Below are 15,143 nucleotides of genomic sequence, written 5' to 3'. Positions count from 1 at the left end.
CATTTCCCAAGTGTGGATGAGCCCAAATCTTAGAAAAGAAAAAAAATTGAATATATGCAATATAAAGAATTGCTGTATAGGGACCATCGCTTCAGGAGACCTCAGGGGATGTCACTGTAGATGCCCAGACTGATGGGGAGCCAACAGAAGCTGCTATGACACAGTGTTCACAAAGGATGTATGCAACCCTAAGAGGAAGAAGCCACAAAACCAGCACTAGCACTACTAGTGTTAGTCTGTACTGCTGTACTCAGAAAATGCAGCAGCTTTACTGGAGAAGGGAGGTAACCTGGGGAAGTTGGAGGGAATGGTACTGCCACATTCGGGACTACTTTAGAACAGCTGCTTAAAACAGAGTTAGGGGCTCTTGTTACCAGACTTAAAGGTGTGCAGACAGGTAGAGTGTTGCCTTGATAACAGAGCCAAAATTTCAAAACCTCTATACACAAATGGTGATTTGGAGGAATTTATCCAGTTGTGAATCCAGTTACAGTCCTGATTTAGGAAAGCATTGAAGCATCTGCTCAACTTTTTCTCTGACAGGTTTTAAGCAGGTGCTAAAAGCTCTTCCCTGAATAAATTGCTTTTCTGAATTGAGACCCAATCAAACATATGCTTGTGTTACAAAAAAATATATGCGGTAGCATAAATTATCTGAAGGGGGAGGGGAATGTACATTAAGATATATTTAAATGTCTATTTTTATAAATGCTTTCCCTTAATTTCAGTTGCTGTGTACAGCAGTATACTCTTCTTCTTTGCTTTCTCTCTACCTTCTCTTTCCCCTGTGTACTTACTATGACAGAGTTTTGCCTTGGGCAATAGCCTGTACTGCAGTGTAGTATCACGTACCGAAAACCTAACTAACACCATGCAGAAACGTAATAGGTGAGCAGAGGATGGGAACTGAGAGGTAAGCCTTTAAAAAGTTGTCTTTAAGACAGTTATTTTAAAACACTCCTCATGCTTTTGCAAAAAAAAGATTACAGAATAGGCATTCTGACATCTTATATGAGCACTGGATTTATGCTCTGTAATAAATTTATCCATAGGGTGCTGCGTTGTTGTAATGATAGGGGATGATAGTAAAATTAAGAGAATTATTAATGACCCAGCTGGAATGATTTAACACTGTGATAACTAAACTCTAACCTAATACTCAGTGTTTTCATAGAGCTATTTACAAAGCACACTGAATGTGAGAGTCTGAGGGGAATCTTCTACAGAAAACAAAGTGAAACCCTAATCATAAACAAATGCCGTAGTGTGTCATTAGGGGGATTAAGTGGCTTGAAATTGATGTTGAAGGCATTTTGGTTGATTGTTGCTTAAAATACCATGTGCTTGACAATTATCTCCTGGTTGCCAGTCTCTCTTCTGCTAGGAGTCTGTCATGCAGTATTACCCTTGTTTACCAGCGCTGCCTCATACCAGGTCTTTATCTGTGAGGTTTGCTGCTTCATGTCAGAGCTGATGTGGATTTTGCAGTCTGATGTGTTGGCACCGACTGGTGCCAAACCATTAATACCTTAATGATAGTGAGGGAGACACCAGCAATCAGTGGGCTGAAACCAAAATGGAACAGCACAAGACTTCTGGAGTTTGTTGAAATGAGTTTCTTCTATAGCTTTTTAAACAGAAGGTATGGGTTTTAGTTTGAAATGTTTTGGTTCTGGTGTGTTTTTTTTTCCTAAGAAATATATCATATAGTTTTTTTAAAGAATATAAATTTCAATAAAATATTGCACAAATAAATAAGTTTTTTAATTGAATTTAACTCATAATAGCTCTCTGAATAATTAATCTTAAATTTTGACTTTTGGTCTACTTTTTAAGTAATAAATTTTTAGAGATGGGAAAATCTCTTCTGACCTGCTTAATGATTCCTTGTTATCTCATTGGGCTGTGCTTTTTGGGGAGGAACAAGCTGCAGATATAACTTAGACAAGTCAAACATTTCTGAGGCAAAGCTGAGGAAAGTGTCACCTTTGTATCTTGGTGAGTGTCACTGCATAGCTCACTTTCCAGTCTGATCAGGCTATTGATAAAAGCCTACAGAGGAGTGTGTTGCACAAAACTAACAACATGCACATATATATACATGTATATACATACATACGCTGACACAATGGAAGAGAGATGGTTGATTCCATGACTGTTTAATGTCTATAAGCCTGTTGTAGCCCTGAGCACAACAGGCAGTAGGACATCACGCTGCAATTCTGATTGAAATCTAGACACTAATGTGGAGTCTTGCAGTGATGACAGCAGCCTTTTGGTCAGGGCTTACTAGAAAGTAAGCAAAGTACATGCTTTTACAAGGGGATAAAGAGAAACTGTGCAAGTAGCTACATGGAAATCTGCATATGGAGACTGAGGGTCAGACAGTCTTCATGTGCTTGTGTCTAACTTTTAGGTGCAGGAATGTCTGAAGCAACCTTGGCACAGAACCCCCATGCAGTTCTGGATGTGTTCATGGAATAGCTCCAGTTCCAGCCTGGTTTAATGTACTCACCTGCAATATCACTCCTTGTCATTTTGGGGGAATTGAATGAAACTGTCAAAAAAATGTGTGTCTTCAGGTTGGATTTGGGTGTGAACAAATCCTTCTGGATCTTGTTATGACACTGTCTTGTACCCATACAGCACTGTGTTATTCTGACCTGTGTTTATTTTGTATTTAGATAAAATCTGCGCTGAAAGATACTGGTGTGTCTGCTCTGTTGGCATAAGGATCAATGTCCTGCATAATTTTAGAAAAGTCAAATGGTGGACGGACTTACGATCCTGGCTCGGGTCTCTTTTATTGTGGTGGGAACTGACACATGGACAAAGAAACCCCAGGTTTTCAATTGGAAGGTTTGGGTTGGTTTCCTTCCCCCCTTCCTTATCAGTTTTATAATAACAAAATGCAGACAGCAGAGGAGTTGCAGGGAAAGATAAAGAGAAGCAAAGTTGACCCATTCCTTCTCACGTAAGATGAGATGTGGAACCCACCGACCTGCCTGTATTGGACGCTTCTGTGCTTCCTCTGCAGTACAGTTACCATGGTTGAAAGTTTAGACTGTAATCTATATCTAACCAACTCTGTTTTGAGGACACCAGCATAAATAAGTATTGAACATACTAGTTACTGGCTCTGTGAGCACTGTCTCAGGGTTGGCTTTCTCATTCAGTTTATCTTGTGCCCTCTGCAGACCAGTTATTAGCAGCCCTCAGTCAAAGGGGACTTTCACACGAGTATGAGCAAAACTGAAGATCACAGCAGTCCATTCTGTCTCATGCTGATGGCCATGCTGCTCCAGCTCTTTAGTAATCCAGCCACCCTCTGGGAAAGTCACATATTTAAGGAACATGAGCAGGAAGAGAAGGTATCTACTTTGTGCTGGAGTTGAAAGACGCTGCCAAATGGAATTAGAATTTCTGTCTAGACAGCAATCAAAATTAGCCTTTCATCATACATTAACGTAACACTCAAATTGTTCTGTAAGCATTAGTAACTTAATTGTATTATTTTGAGAATGCGTGCATAAATACATATTGAATATGTTAGTTATCTTGCATATGGAAATGAAGCTAAAAGGATAGGGAGTCCTCACTGCAAGGTGTTGTGTTTCTTAACAGCCCTGCTATTCTGGCTGTGAGCTGGATTATTTTAAGATACTGTGTTTGCCTTTTTGGTTGATTTAACCCAGTGTAGTCCTTCATTCAGTGAGCGTTTAAATGACCAGGTAAGGCACAATGTACAGACCAGTGAAAGTCCATCACACTGCATAAAGGATTTTGGGTACAGAACAGTAAAGGAGCTTTCTCTGAGTCACAACTCACATCTCTCTCAAGGAAAAAAACACAAAATATTTTGAAAATACTATATGTAACAGACCGTAAATGAAAGAAATGTACTTGCATATCACAGCAATCCGTTAAACACACACAACCTGCTGAGAGATACAGCAGTATCATTCCTGTATAAATCAGTTCATAAACTCATTTTTAATTTTTTGGCAGATTTATGAAGCCAATTATCTTGGTAATAAATATTCAGCTTTAATGGGCAAGTAAATAATTAATGTTATTGCCTTTGTAAATTTAGCTTTTCAGTTATAAATTAACATAATTAAAAGAGTAATGTTTCAGTATGCATTTTACCAGCCAATTCCAAACCAAGCAATTAAACTGTAGGTTTTCCACATCAAATGAGTTGAGTTTATAATGATATGAACTGTAGGCATAAATTTGTGTTTCATGGTCAGATTCATTACAAAAATATGAAAGAAAATAGTCTGCAGTAGATGTAATCAAGTATATAATTTAAAGAACTATTAATGTATACTTTAACTACTTTTTGTTGTCTTTCTACAGTGAAATAGAAATGGGAAAGCACGCTTCTCATCAGTCTCTGGCACTGGGATAATTGCCCATGTGTAACTATAATGGCCACTATAAAATGGATGTCACTGAATAGTGGTTGTAACATCTTTTTGTTGGATTGAGCAGAGATCTGAAAAGATAAAAATTGCTCTGTAGTCAGTAGCTCAAACCCCATGCAGACTTAGAGCAGATGAGAATTTGATCAGATGTTTTCTTTCTCATCTACTTCATGTATTTTTGCGATGCCTACATGCCATCTTCCTGTGTCATCCTTCAAGCTTAGTGAGTAATCAGAGTAGTGATGCTTTTCTTATAAGAACTGATGAATTAGCAGGAATATGTAGCCTTTTCTAATCTAAATGCAGGTCACATCATCCCTTTCTGTAGCAGTTCCAGAAGAGCAGAACATGTGGCTGTCACTTGAGGTTGGCTCAAGAGTTCAGGAGGTTGCATCAGGAGTGCTGAATTTGCTTGTGATACGATTAAGGGGCATCTGGAACCGTATGGCTTCTGAAACTTAGAAGCTTCAGGGACATCAGCCTGTATGAACTTAGGCCTTTCTTAATTGGGAATTCCACAAGAGCATTTCAGTTTCTTGGAGTGGTGTCAGCTTGTGACTTTTAAAGTAGACTTTACTACTTGTCATTAGAAGTGGAAGAGGCCTGAAGTGACTCTAACGTGTATAGTCACTCACACACACATATGAAACCTTGAAGTCTGAAAATTCATCTCTAGTCAGAAAGCCCCCACTGAAACCCCAGAGCTGTAGACACTGCTAGTCTTGCAGCCTTCACAGATTATCATGTGCTGAGCAGTCTATTTGTAGCTCTTAAAAAAAGTTTCTAAGAGCAGCATTTCGCAAACTGCAAAAGGTTTGCGGATTTGTAATGAGTTTCTTGATGCTCAGGCTTGCCCACATCCAATTCATTGACATTTCTCCATACTGTGATTTCATAGTTACTTCATGTCTCAGAACCCAGTGGGCAAATTCATCACTGACAAAACCCACTGAAGTCGGTGAACTTACACCAGAGACAAATTCAGGTCACTGAAGTTTATTTTAGTGGTGTTCAGAATGTTTGCAGTGCTATGCAGATAGATGGCTGTAAGCTTTTCTGCAATATCCAATTGTTTAAGGGTGAGTGGACTGAAAAAATAATGCCTTTGAGATGAATTTGTGCTAATTGAATTGTATACATGCAGAGCTGCAGTATGGTTTTGATGATATTATGATGTGGGTTTTTAGAAGGACCTTAGAAAGAGGCAAAGCACTCTGAACTCCCATGCATGATTTATATAGAATTTTATTTCCAAAGAGATTTTAATTGAACGTAATTACTGGCTGGCTGATGAACCATGGGTGGAAGAGAGGGGGTCCAACCACCTGATGGCACAAACAGTTCTCATAAGCACTGCTAACTCTGCATGTCAGTGTGTGTCTGTAGAAGATGAATATTTTTGTCAGTGCTAGGGCCCATTTCTGTCTCAAATGATGCTCTGTTATGAATAGTTTTCATCTCTATTTCATTATTATACTTTGGCCATGTCCAGGTTTAGATGGGGCTCAGGTGCGTTGTATGGTTTCTTTGCCCATGGTGGCTAAATGAGTCTTTTCATCTCACGCCAAGCTCTACCTGGGCTTTGTGACATATTTCTGGCTGGGGTCTACTAATTATGGACTTCAAACAGAGTCAGCAGTCTTGAGCTGTGTCTGAAGAGAATTCAGTGGATTTCATAACAAGGTTATTCTGACCCCCCTTGCATTTGATAGTCTACTTTTAGCTGCTTTGGTTTTCAGCACAAATCGAAAGATTGCTCTGAGACTACTGAGCACCTAATGAGATTGAAGGCAGTTCAGACACTTGCTGTTCAGTCTGGCTCTGCCGGGTGCTGTAATTCTGCTAGGATGTATAGCACACCAAGGAAGCCAGCTTTTACCAACGGAAGCAGTGTGACACTGCCTTATTTTATGGGTGGATATAATATGGATTATTTCAGATAGTTTGGTGACTTGCTGGGAAAGTCCCTCTAACCTCTCTCTGAGAGCAGACAGCAGGAGGAGTTTACATGGGTGAACTCAAGATGTTTCTCACGTGATCCAAGGTAGGGATGCCTTCTGCATCAATACTGGATTGCTTATTGCTTTGCAATTGTTATTGAAGGTTTTCTGTAGTTCAGCATCTAAGACTAGATGGCCTGGTCTAGGAAGCACAGACTGAAGCAGTGTGTGTGCTTGGAAAGGGGAAAAGATATTAAGGGAGTCTTGATTTGTAATTACAAACGTATTGGTGGCTATGTACCGAAAGGCCAGCTTCTGGTGCTTGCAAGTGCTCCTCTTTGCTTGTGGTCCTTTTTAATTTCCATCAACTTTCTCCAGACTCCTTAAACTTCTCCTAGAAAGCCCTGCCATCCTCCTGCAGCCCCAGGTCTGCTCTGGCTGCTTCTTGGCTCTCCGCTGCACTCACCCAGCTCTTACAAACTGGTGCAGGCATCCATTCACCCTTGTCTCCTCCCTGGTGTTGTGCCAGATCTCTGTGTGCTCTCTTCTGCATCCTCCCAGCACTGTCCTTTATGTACTAGTGACAGTTAAAGCACTTAAAGGCTCTAGAGGTTTGCCAGGTTTTTATGCTCGTTTCCATCTCAAGTTCAGTTTTCTTTCGTCAGATATACAATGCACGTACCAAAAGCTGTATTTCAGAAGGTGGGTTGGTGCTTTTCAAGTGTCAGTGAATCTAATATATTTTTCAGGCCAGCATACCGGATCTGTGCACCAAATGAGGCTACCTCTGTGTGTCATGCATGGACTCTGTTGATTCTTACCTTCCCCCTGGGTTGTAAGAGTCTGAAACTGCAGCAATGGGTGGGTCTTCCAGAGTGAAAGCACACTGTATACAACAAATGTATTGTTTTTCCTTGGCTTAAAGCAGTGAAAGACAATCCCCTTTCAGACTCTCAGGAAATGCACCAGCGTTTGAGGCCGTGGGTGGCTTTTAAAATCAAAACATTGAGCATAATAATCTGAATTTATAATGGAAAACCCTGCTCAGATTCTGGCTTGACAACTGACTGACAGCTGTGTGTCCTCCAGGTGCCACAGAATCCAATATACTTGTGTTTTCTCTAACACTTGGTATACCAGCTTATCCCAATATGTTCCACAGAGATAAACAATTATGTTACAGAGTTAAATAAATAACTTTAGAGATAAGTAACCTTAGCAAAGGACGAAAGCTTTGCTTAGCAATGACATTTAACAGTAGATGGAGATATGCATTTATTTATTCATTTTCCAACAGAAAATGGGTTGGAAATGGCAGTAACGCAAAGCAGAGTATCTCTGAAGAGTGACAGATTAGGACAACAAAGGCAGTTGTTTCTTATGACTGGTCTTAATGCAGGCCAGTAATAAATCTCACCTATTCAGTGAGAGCAGAATGCGGCCAGTTCCAGAACGACTGGGAATTTTCATCTTAGAGTATTCAAAAGAGAGAGCCCCTGAACCAAAATAAAATAAAGGGTCAGAAAGAGGGTGAAAGCACATCCGAAGGAGATACAGAATAAGTCAGTTTTGGGTGGGAAAATGCAAATGCACTGAGTTCAGATGAGATTAAAGTTAACAGTGGTCAAGTTAATACCTCTGATACAAAGAAAGAGTAGTATACTATGCTTATAAAAAACTTAGGCTTTCATGTCGTGATCCTGTAACACAATCCACTTATGTGCGATCGACTGTGGTGTAAAGAGGTATTTGAAACTTCTAGTAGTAAATAGTGTTGTTCATTCTGGAATGTAGCTGAACTATGGAATGTAGAAAACATATCCCAGAATAGTTTCAGTGCATGAACTTTGCAGGAGTTTATCTTGGAATGGATCCAAAAATATTTTTTCCCCCTTTTAACATAATTTATTCTGTATTGTTGCATATATCAATAAATCTTGTTTCCCTTGGGTCAGCTGGGTTTTTCACAGCGCATCCCACCTCTGCAATGCTGTGGTTGCAGAGCAGAGCCCTCACCGTGGTAACACCCTGGCAGATGTGTGTGGTTGTGTGAGCCCCAGGAGGAGCAGGGAGCCTGGAAATGAGATAACTTCCAACATGTGCAAAAAGTCTGTCCCTGGCTCAGTGAAAAAGGGGATAGGAAAAGGGATAAAGGAAAAGAAAGGCTCGCTTAGCTGTAGCAATGAATTAAGCATTCTGCCATCCAGAATTTGGAAATGAAGCCTTTTAGCAAGCTGAGAACAAGTTAATGCTGATACAATGCACTTTTGGGTTGGAAAAGCATGCTTCAAATTTGCTATGAATAGACCTGGTGGAGCCAGTTACACCAGACTCAATGTGAAAGTAAGGCTTGCAGTTTAACCGTGATACTAAGATGAGTGACACAATTGTTTTCTGGTTAGATTCCCATTTTAAGTTAGAATAAGAGGAGATCAAGTGAGTTATTGTCATATCAGCGAGGTATCATACTGCTGCCTCTGGTGCAAACCTGTCAGCTCTTGGAAGAATTGGGTTTTTTTCATTACTCAATTATTTTGAAGATCTCACCAGTTAAATGCAAGCTGTTTGATACTTGTTCTCTCCTAAATCCAGGAACTCATTTAAGCATTGTCTTTTTTTTTTCCATGACTGTGCTTCCAACCCTTTGAAAGCATTATTTGACAAGGATATATGCATTCCTATAACTTTATCATTGCTTTCAATTGAACTGACAGAAGAAACAATAATCTCCTAAAAGAGCTTCAATACAAGGGCAGATGTAAATGTCTCAATCTAAGGAGCCCAAGAGATCTTATTTTATAGTGTAACCAGACTGGAGGAGGAGTAATAATAATAAAACCCCGCAGTTCTATAATGCAGTGTTAGCAGCTAGACAGTTAGACAGTAGCCTGCAACTTAATGCTTTTGAACTTGAGAAGCAGCCTTTGCTAATATAAGCTCCTTTCTTCAGCAGGCAGGTTTTATTTGAAATTAGAAACATTTCCTCTGCATTTCTTGGATTTCATTTCCAGAAATTATTTACTCATACGCAACAGCAGCAAGACTTGTGCAGTGTCTTAGCATTTTCTAACCTAGCAAGATATCCATCATACTTTTGAGCCTTATAATGTAACATTAATACTATTATGATGGGTCAGTACATACAACAAGCATGGTTAACTACTGCTTTTGTTTCCTTTTTCCTGAATACCTTTAGTTTGCACTTAGATGACAAAAACCAGCACAGATTTTCAGCAACATCGCAGCATTCCATTATATTCATCTCGGTTAATGTATTCCTCATTTTACTACTCTCGCATTCTTTGAGTTAATTTTCCAAGGAACTCAATCACACCACCAGCCTCCACCAAATTTCCTCATCATAGATGTTATCACTTGAATTGCAGTTCTGCTATTTCACTATTCGTTTTGTTGGCAGGGAAGGGAGAAAAAAAGCCCTGGAACAGCTGAGTGCTGGTACTGCTGGCGACTTCTGTTTTATTTATGTTTTGTACTGAGCCATCGTGAATGATAAAGGATGTCTGGGACAGGGCTGTGGGCAATACTGTAAGTGTTATAGTTGGAAAGGTGCCAGTGTTGCATTGCTACCTATTTTTTACCATTAGCTTTCTGGAAAGAGGGATTCAAAGTCTCATTTTATTCCCTTCATCACCAGTGTCACCCTTACACTAAATTAATGAGAGCTCTTTACCAGAGATGGAGCTGGCAGGATGATCCTACAGCTTCCTTGATGTGGCAGGAGCAGAGGAACAAATCCCACAAAAAGCAGAAGCCAGCTTCTCTTGGCTCTTGAGGTGTCAAGAGTCAGGAGCATCCTCTGATGCTTTTGGCTGAAGCTGGTGTGGTGGGATTGCTTTAAGCTCAATGTCCTGAAGCTCAGTAGAAAACAGTGCACTCGATCCTGAGGATATGGCAAAAGCAGCAGTCTGTGCTTTCTGCTCAGCTGTATGGGGACTACTGTCTAAGGCTGTAATTAGAAGATATACCTACTAATGAATTGGCATAATCCCCTGCTGTGTTTGGAGTCTGCTTTGGGATCTTTTTTCCTACACTTACAGAGGAGGTTGACCTTGTTAAATACTTAGCAATAAAAATATGTTTTCCCTTGCCTGTTTTACAGCCTTTCTTCGGGCTCTACCAGTAGAGCTCCTGTGTCTTAGTCAAGCATGTTTACTCAAGTTTAGTTATAGGGAAAAAGGAAAGTTACGAGGCTATATATGAACATGTTATGTGTGCCTGAACATGTTGTACATGTCTGTGAGGATGCACACACATGGAATTTTGATTTCTTAACAGCTGCAAAGCAGTAAAACGAAATGATATTGAAGCAAAGACGTAAGTTTTCAATTATTTTTATGCCACCAGACTCTTTAAATATTTAATCTTTTCTATGCCCAACTAATTTCTTCAATTGCAGTTAGGTGAATTATAATGAATTTTTGATGAGACAAACTAACATTAATTTGAGTTATCTACCATAGTGTAATATTTGCTTGCAGATATGTTGTTCAGCTTCTGGATACCTCTTTTTGCCCTGTATAAAGTTCTAAATGCTCACCAGTATTGTTATATCTAGCCACAGGGTCCAAGCTGCTCCTTAGGCTGTATGAGAGCCAGATATAAAGATGACCATGGTGGTCAGCTAAGGTCCAACCACCTCCTGTCTCACCCTAACAGAGATCAATAGCTGGTGCATAAAGGAAAGTATGGAAACAGGACAAAGGTATAGCAAGGCTTCCTGTGAGAGTGACTCCCAGCCTTCATTGATTTGTGGTCTGGGAACATCTCAAGATAGAAATGATGTCTTCAAGTTTAATATTTGATCTGATTTGTTACATCTAAAGTATATAGTTATTTTGTATAATTCATGCCTTCTGTCAGTAAAGGACTAAGACTCCTCCAAGGGAAATGCTCTCTTTTTACTGGAAAAATGTCTTGTCTGCCTTTTCTGATTAATGAGAACATCTATATGCCTGCTTTTGTGACTTGAAGACTGAACTGATACCACTCAACTATGTTAATTTAGGAATGCACCCGAATATTCAATCCAGGGCTCCAGAAACTGAATGTAAAAATCTGAAGTGGTGGGATGAAAGTAATCCATAGTTTGCCGGCAGCTACCTCCACACATCAGATCAAAGCAGAATGGGGGGAGCACAAGATTTTTGAATCAAAACTAGCTGAAATAGTGGGATGTCTAATATATGGGGAATTTCTGTAAGTTCAGACTTGCTTTTGTGTCAGCTTCTGTAGCAGCTGCAGACTGAAATGAAGGGCATTTCATCAGGGATGCTGGTGCCTGCCTCTCTCTGCCACCATAGGATGGTTCTGGGGCTCTGAGGCTCCAGCAGACCACCATCAGCCCAGGCTTCTTCATCCCTCAGGGTACCTGCTCACTAGAGGTACCCAAAGTCGAGAAGATCTGAGGAGCTCTATGATGGGCTCTCCAGGTTCCTCAACTGTGAGAAGGAAACCAGCTGCCTGCTAGGACGCTGAGTCCAAGGCAGTAGTAGCTTACTGAATGTAAAGGTTTTTTTTCTGCAAAATCATGCAGTTTTGGACAACAGGACTGGAATGTGTTCTTTTTTTTTTTCCCCCCCTATTTTCCCCTGAAGGGTTCTGAGCCAACACAAATCATAGCTCAGTGTTCATGCATTATTTTTTAGTAGCCTTGTACCTTACTATGTTGCTGCTCTGTATTTGTGATGCACATCATCAGAGCTTGAAGCAAGCATGTTGCACTCAGGCTGGAGCATCTGCACCTTGTTCTTCGTGGGAATCCTGGCAACAGATTTCTTTCTGTTATGTTGCACCATCTCTCTTGCATCAGAGAGGTGGGAGTGCTGCAGTCATTGCATGGTGTCACGACCAAAGCTCCATATCTACACATCCTGTTACATGCCATCTTCCTGCATGTTCATAGCAGTCTGCATCAGGCAACTTCTTGGCTTGTTTTCCAGTTTGCTGCTGTTGTGCTCTCATTCCCGTAATGGAAGAGGCTGGCAGTGAGGGAATCTTGCTTTTTTTGTCCTCACCAAGAGCTGGAGGTGCATGCTCCTGCCTGTATGTGCCTCCTGTAATTGATGATCCACCCAGCAATGCAGGAATTCAGACAGTACAGAAACTCTATGCACATGCATAACAGCGTATTAAGGCAACATGCCAGCTCCTTCCCAAAGAGATTTGCTTCTGATGAGCATTGGCAAGCTGTACTAAATAGGAGCTTGCAAAACCGCATCTTTTCCAACCTGAGACTAGGCTCCTGCATTCAATTTGCAATGATGATCTAGTCCTATTATTGTTACTTCTGTTTCTCAACTCAGGTGATGCGGAGTTAATGCACAAAAATGTAGCACTGATTTTCTTCATGACTCTTTTTGCATTACAATTTATGAGCAAAAAATGAAGAAGTAATTGTAACTGTGGTCTCCTGAGATAGAAATCTCTTAAAAGCTATAGAACTTGGTCTTGGTGCTACCTGCAGATTGAACTAATGCAGCATCAGCCGTTTCTACACCCGTAAGTCATTCAGCAGCCATTTCAGTTGGCAGTCTGATTTTTCACGGTTACCCTGGAAGAGGACAGGAACTGTGAAGGCCCATTTGTGACCTTTATATCTGCATTCAGAGAGGCAGAAGGTCTGAAAATGTGTACCAAGAAATGCCGGGCTGGGCTCTGCCCTTCTGGCTCCTGTTGTGGGTATCTCACAAGCTGTAGAGCCTTTAGGTGTGGTATGCAGCATAAACCACTTCTACAAGATCCAGTGAAGTAATTAGTGCTAAGTAACAGGAATATATTTGCTTGTTCTCATCCGTGTGACCATGATTGTTATGTGGACTGCTGGTAAGAATAACATATATTTCTAAAAAAAGCCTTATGATGCTAACTTTCAGTGTGGATAGTTTTATATACTGATTACTGGAATCTGGCTTCTTGCAAGCCTGAAAGCTAAATGGGTTTTCCAGATAGCTCTAACCTGTTTATGGGTTCAGGATGTTTTTGTGAAGATGCAATGGAATCCTTCCTCTTGTGTAGGAGATCTCTAAGGAACAAATGTTAGAAAAGCGTCCCTGAGCCTGTTTTAAGGACACAAACTACAAAGCATATATGTATCCAACCTAGGGAGGTTGGGTCATTCTTTTTGCTTGGTCCTTGCCTGCTCTGTGAGCCTCTGCCTGGTCTGGCTTCACAGGCTGTGTGGTCCGGGTGGGGGAAGGATGGTCTTTCAAGTGTTTTCCCATATGTCAGGGATTAGGGATGATTAGTGCAGTGATAGTGATAAATACATGTAATTCTTGGTGCTTCTCTAAGGTGTTTGGTCACTGGTAGCATCACCGCCAGGTGGTTGTCTCCATTGCTGTCTTCTCACCTGGGTGTCTGCAGTGAGGCCCCCAGCTCCGTGTTCAGTGCCAGAGTCTGACCTCTTGGAGACACCAAGCGTTTCTAGCAGTGATAAGGAGCTGGAAATTGTGGTGATGGCGAGTCCCCACCCTCCCAGAAAACCCCAGGCCACTTACCTGTCTCTGACAGTTACTTTGGAGGCTGAGCTTTGGGACCCCTTTGCTGTGTGTTGGGTTGACATCACTGCTCCCCATAAACTAACTGTATGGTCCTAATGTGATTGACTGTTTAGGAGATTAAAATTCCTTGAGTGAGAGCCATTTTAAGAGTGCAAAGCATTAAGTCTGAGGTGATGTCTTTGCTTTTAATGCAGAAGCCCTGTTATTCTGCAGAAATACCATAATGAATTAAAGTATTCCCTATGGAGAAGTATATAACTTGCTTTTTTATTGTGATATCAGACTGGAATAAAAAGCAGCCTGGCTGGCATTCATTTCTTGGTGTAGGGACACTATTAAAGTACTGTAAAGCAAGAACAGCTTTGCACCATAGTTCTTGAATTCAAAGATTGCCCTCTGAAGGTGCCACACATGATGGATTGTCACAGACTCTTTGTCCTGCCTTGACATTTCATTCCTATCTGATGTTGTCTTGTGTTCTGCTCTGAATCTGCCAAACAACTGACCCTAGAATTTAATGCCACACCTTCTCTTCCCTTTTTCTGAACAGCATCGTTCACAGCTGAGGCTCTGAAATACTTGAGGACACTGCATCTTCCTCAGGGATACAGACAAGGGGGAGCTGGATTCTCTGGGGAGCTCAGAAAGGAATTGTGGTTGGCGGTCGCCTGAGGAACTTACCTTCACGCCAATGTTGCTCTGAAACGAGTTGTGTTCAACGTTCAGGTTTGGTAAGGTACGTTATTTCCCCCTTGCTCTTCTCTTTTTACACTTTTCTGAATGTATACGTATGGGGAAAATAGAAAACTGGGAGCCTTCGTGTTTATTGTTGTATAGGTGCCACGCTCATACCGCCTCTGCAAATAACTTTTGCTTTCCCTGAATTTGAAGTGCATTCATCAAGATTGAAGTGGTTTTAATGTCTTGGGCTTGAGGGGGGTGCATGTTGATATCAAGTGCTTTATTGAACTAAATGCTTGATGATGGTTGTGATATACTGATGGTGATGTATGCTAGGTGATAGGCAACCGCAATTTGTAAGTCACACTTGTGTTTCATGAATGCGTGCAGTTCAGAGGGTCAGAGATGGAAAAAAGAAATGATGCTGAAGTAGCCCATTTGTAATACAGCCCTGTGCTTTCCTTTGTGCTTCATAGATTCTCATTGTTTGCCAAGGATGGAAACAGCACCAATTTCTGACATAATTGTATGTGCCTCCTTTGTTGTGTAGCACTTAAAATTTATGAATGAGT

The 15,143-nt window shown here is 40.8% G+C and overlaps 1 protein-coding gene across 8 annotated transcripts in view; it reads left to right on the top strand.

Annotated features, from left to right (window-relative positions):
• Positions 1-15,143, top strand: part of SGCD (sarcoglycan delta) — a 325,796-nt gene that overhangs the window by 109,092 nt on the left and 201,561 nt on the right. For all 8 annotated transcript variants that reach the window (XM_057411983.1, XM_057411980.1, XM_057411982.1 and 5 more), the window contains one exon: positions 14,441-14,626. The gene's annotated coding sequence lies outside the window, so the exon portion shown is untranslated. The remainder of the gene's footprint in view (positions 1-14,440; positions 14,627-15,143) is intronic.

This window comes from Pezoporus wallicus, unplaced genomic scaffold, assembly GCF_028554395.1.
Source record: "Pezoporus wallicus isolate ANWC-B61680 ecotype Strahan unplaced genomic scaffold, APGP_CSIRO_Pwel_v1 contig_6354, whole genome shotgun sequence".
NCBI lineage: Eukaryota > Metazoa > Chordata > Aves > Psittaciformes > Psittacidae > Pezoporus > Pezoporus wallicus.
This window is presented reverse-complemented; position numbering and strand designations above follow the sequence as displayed.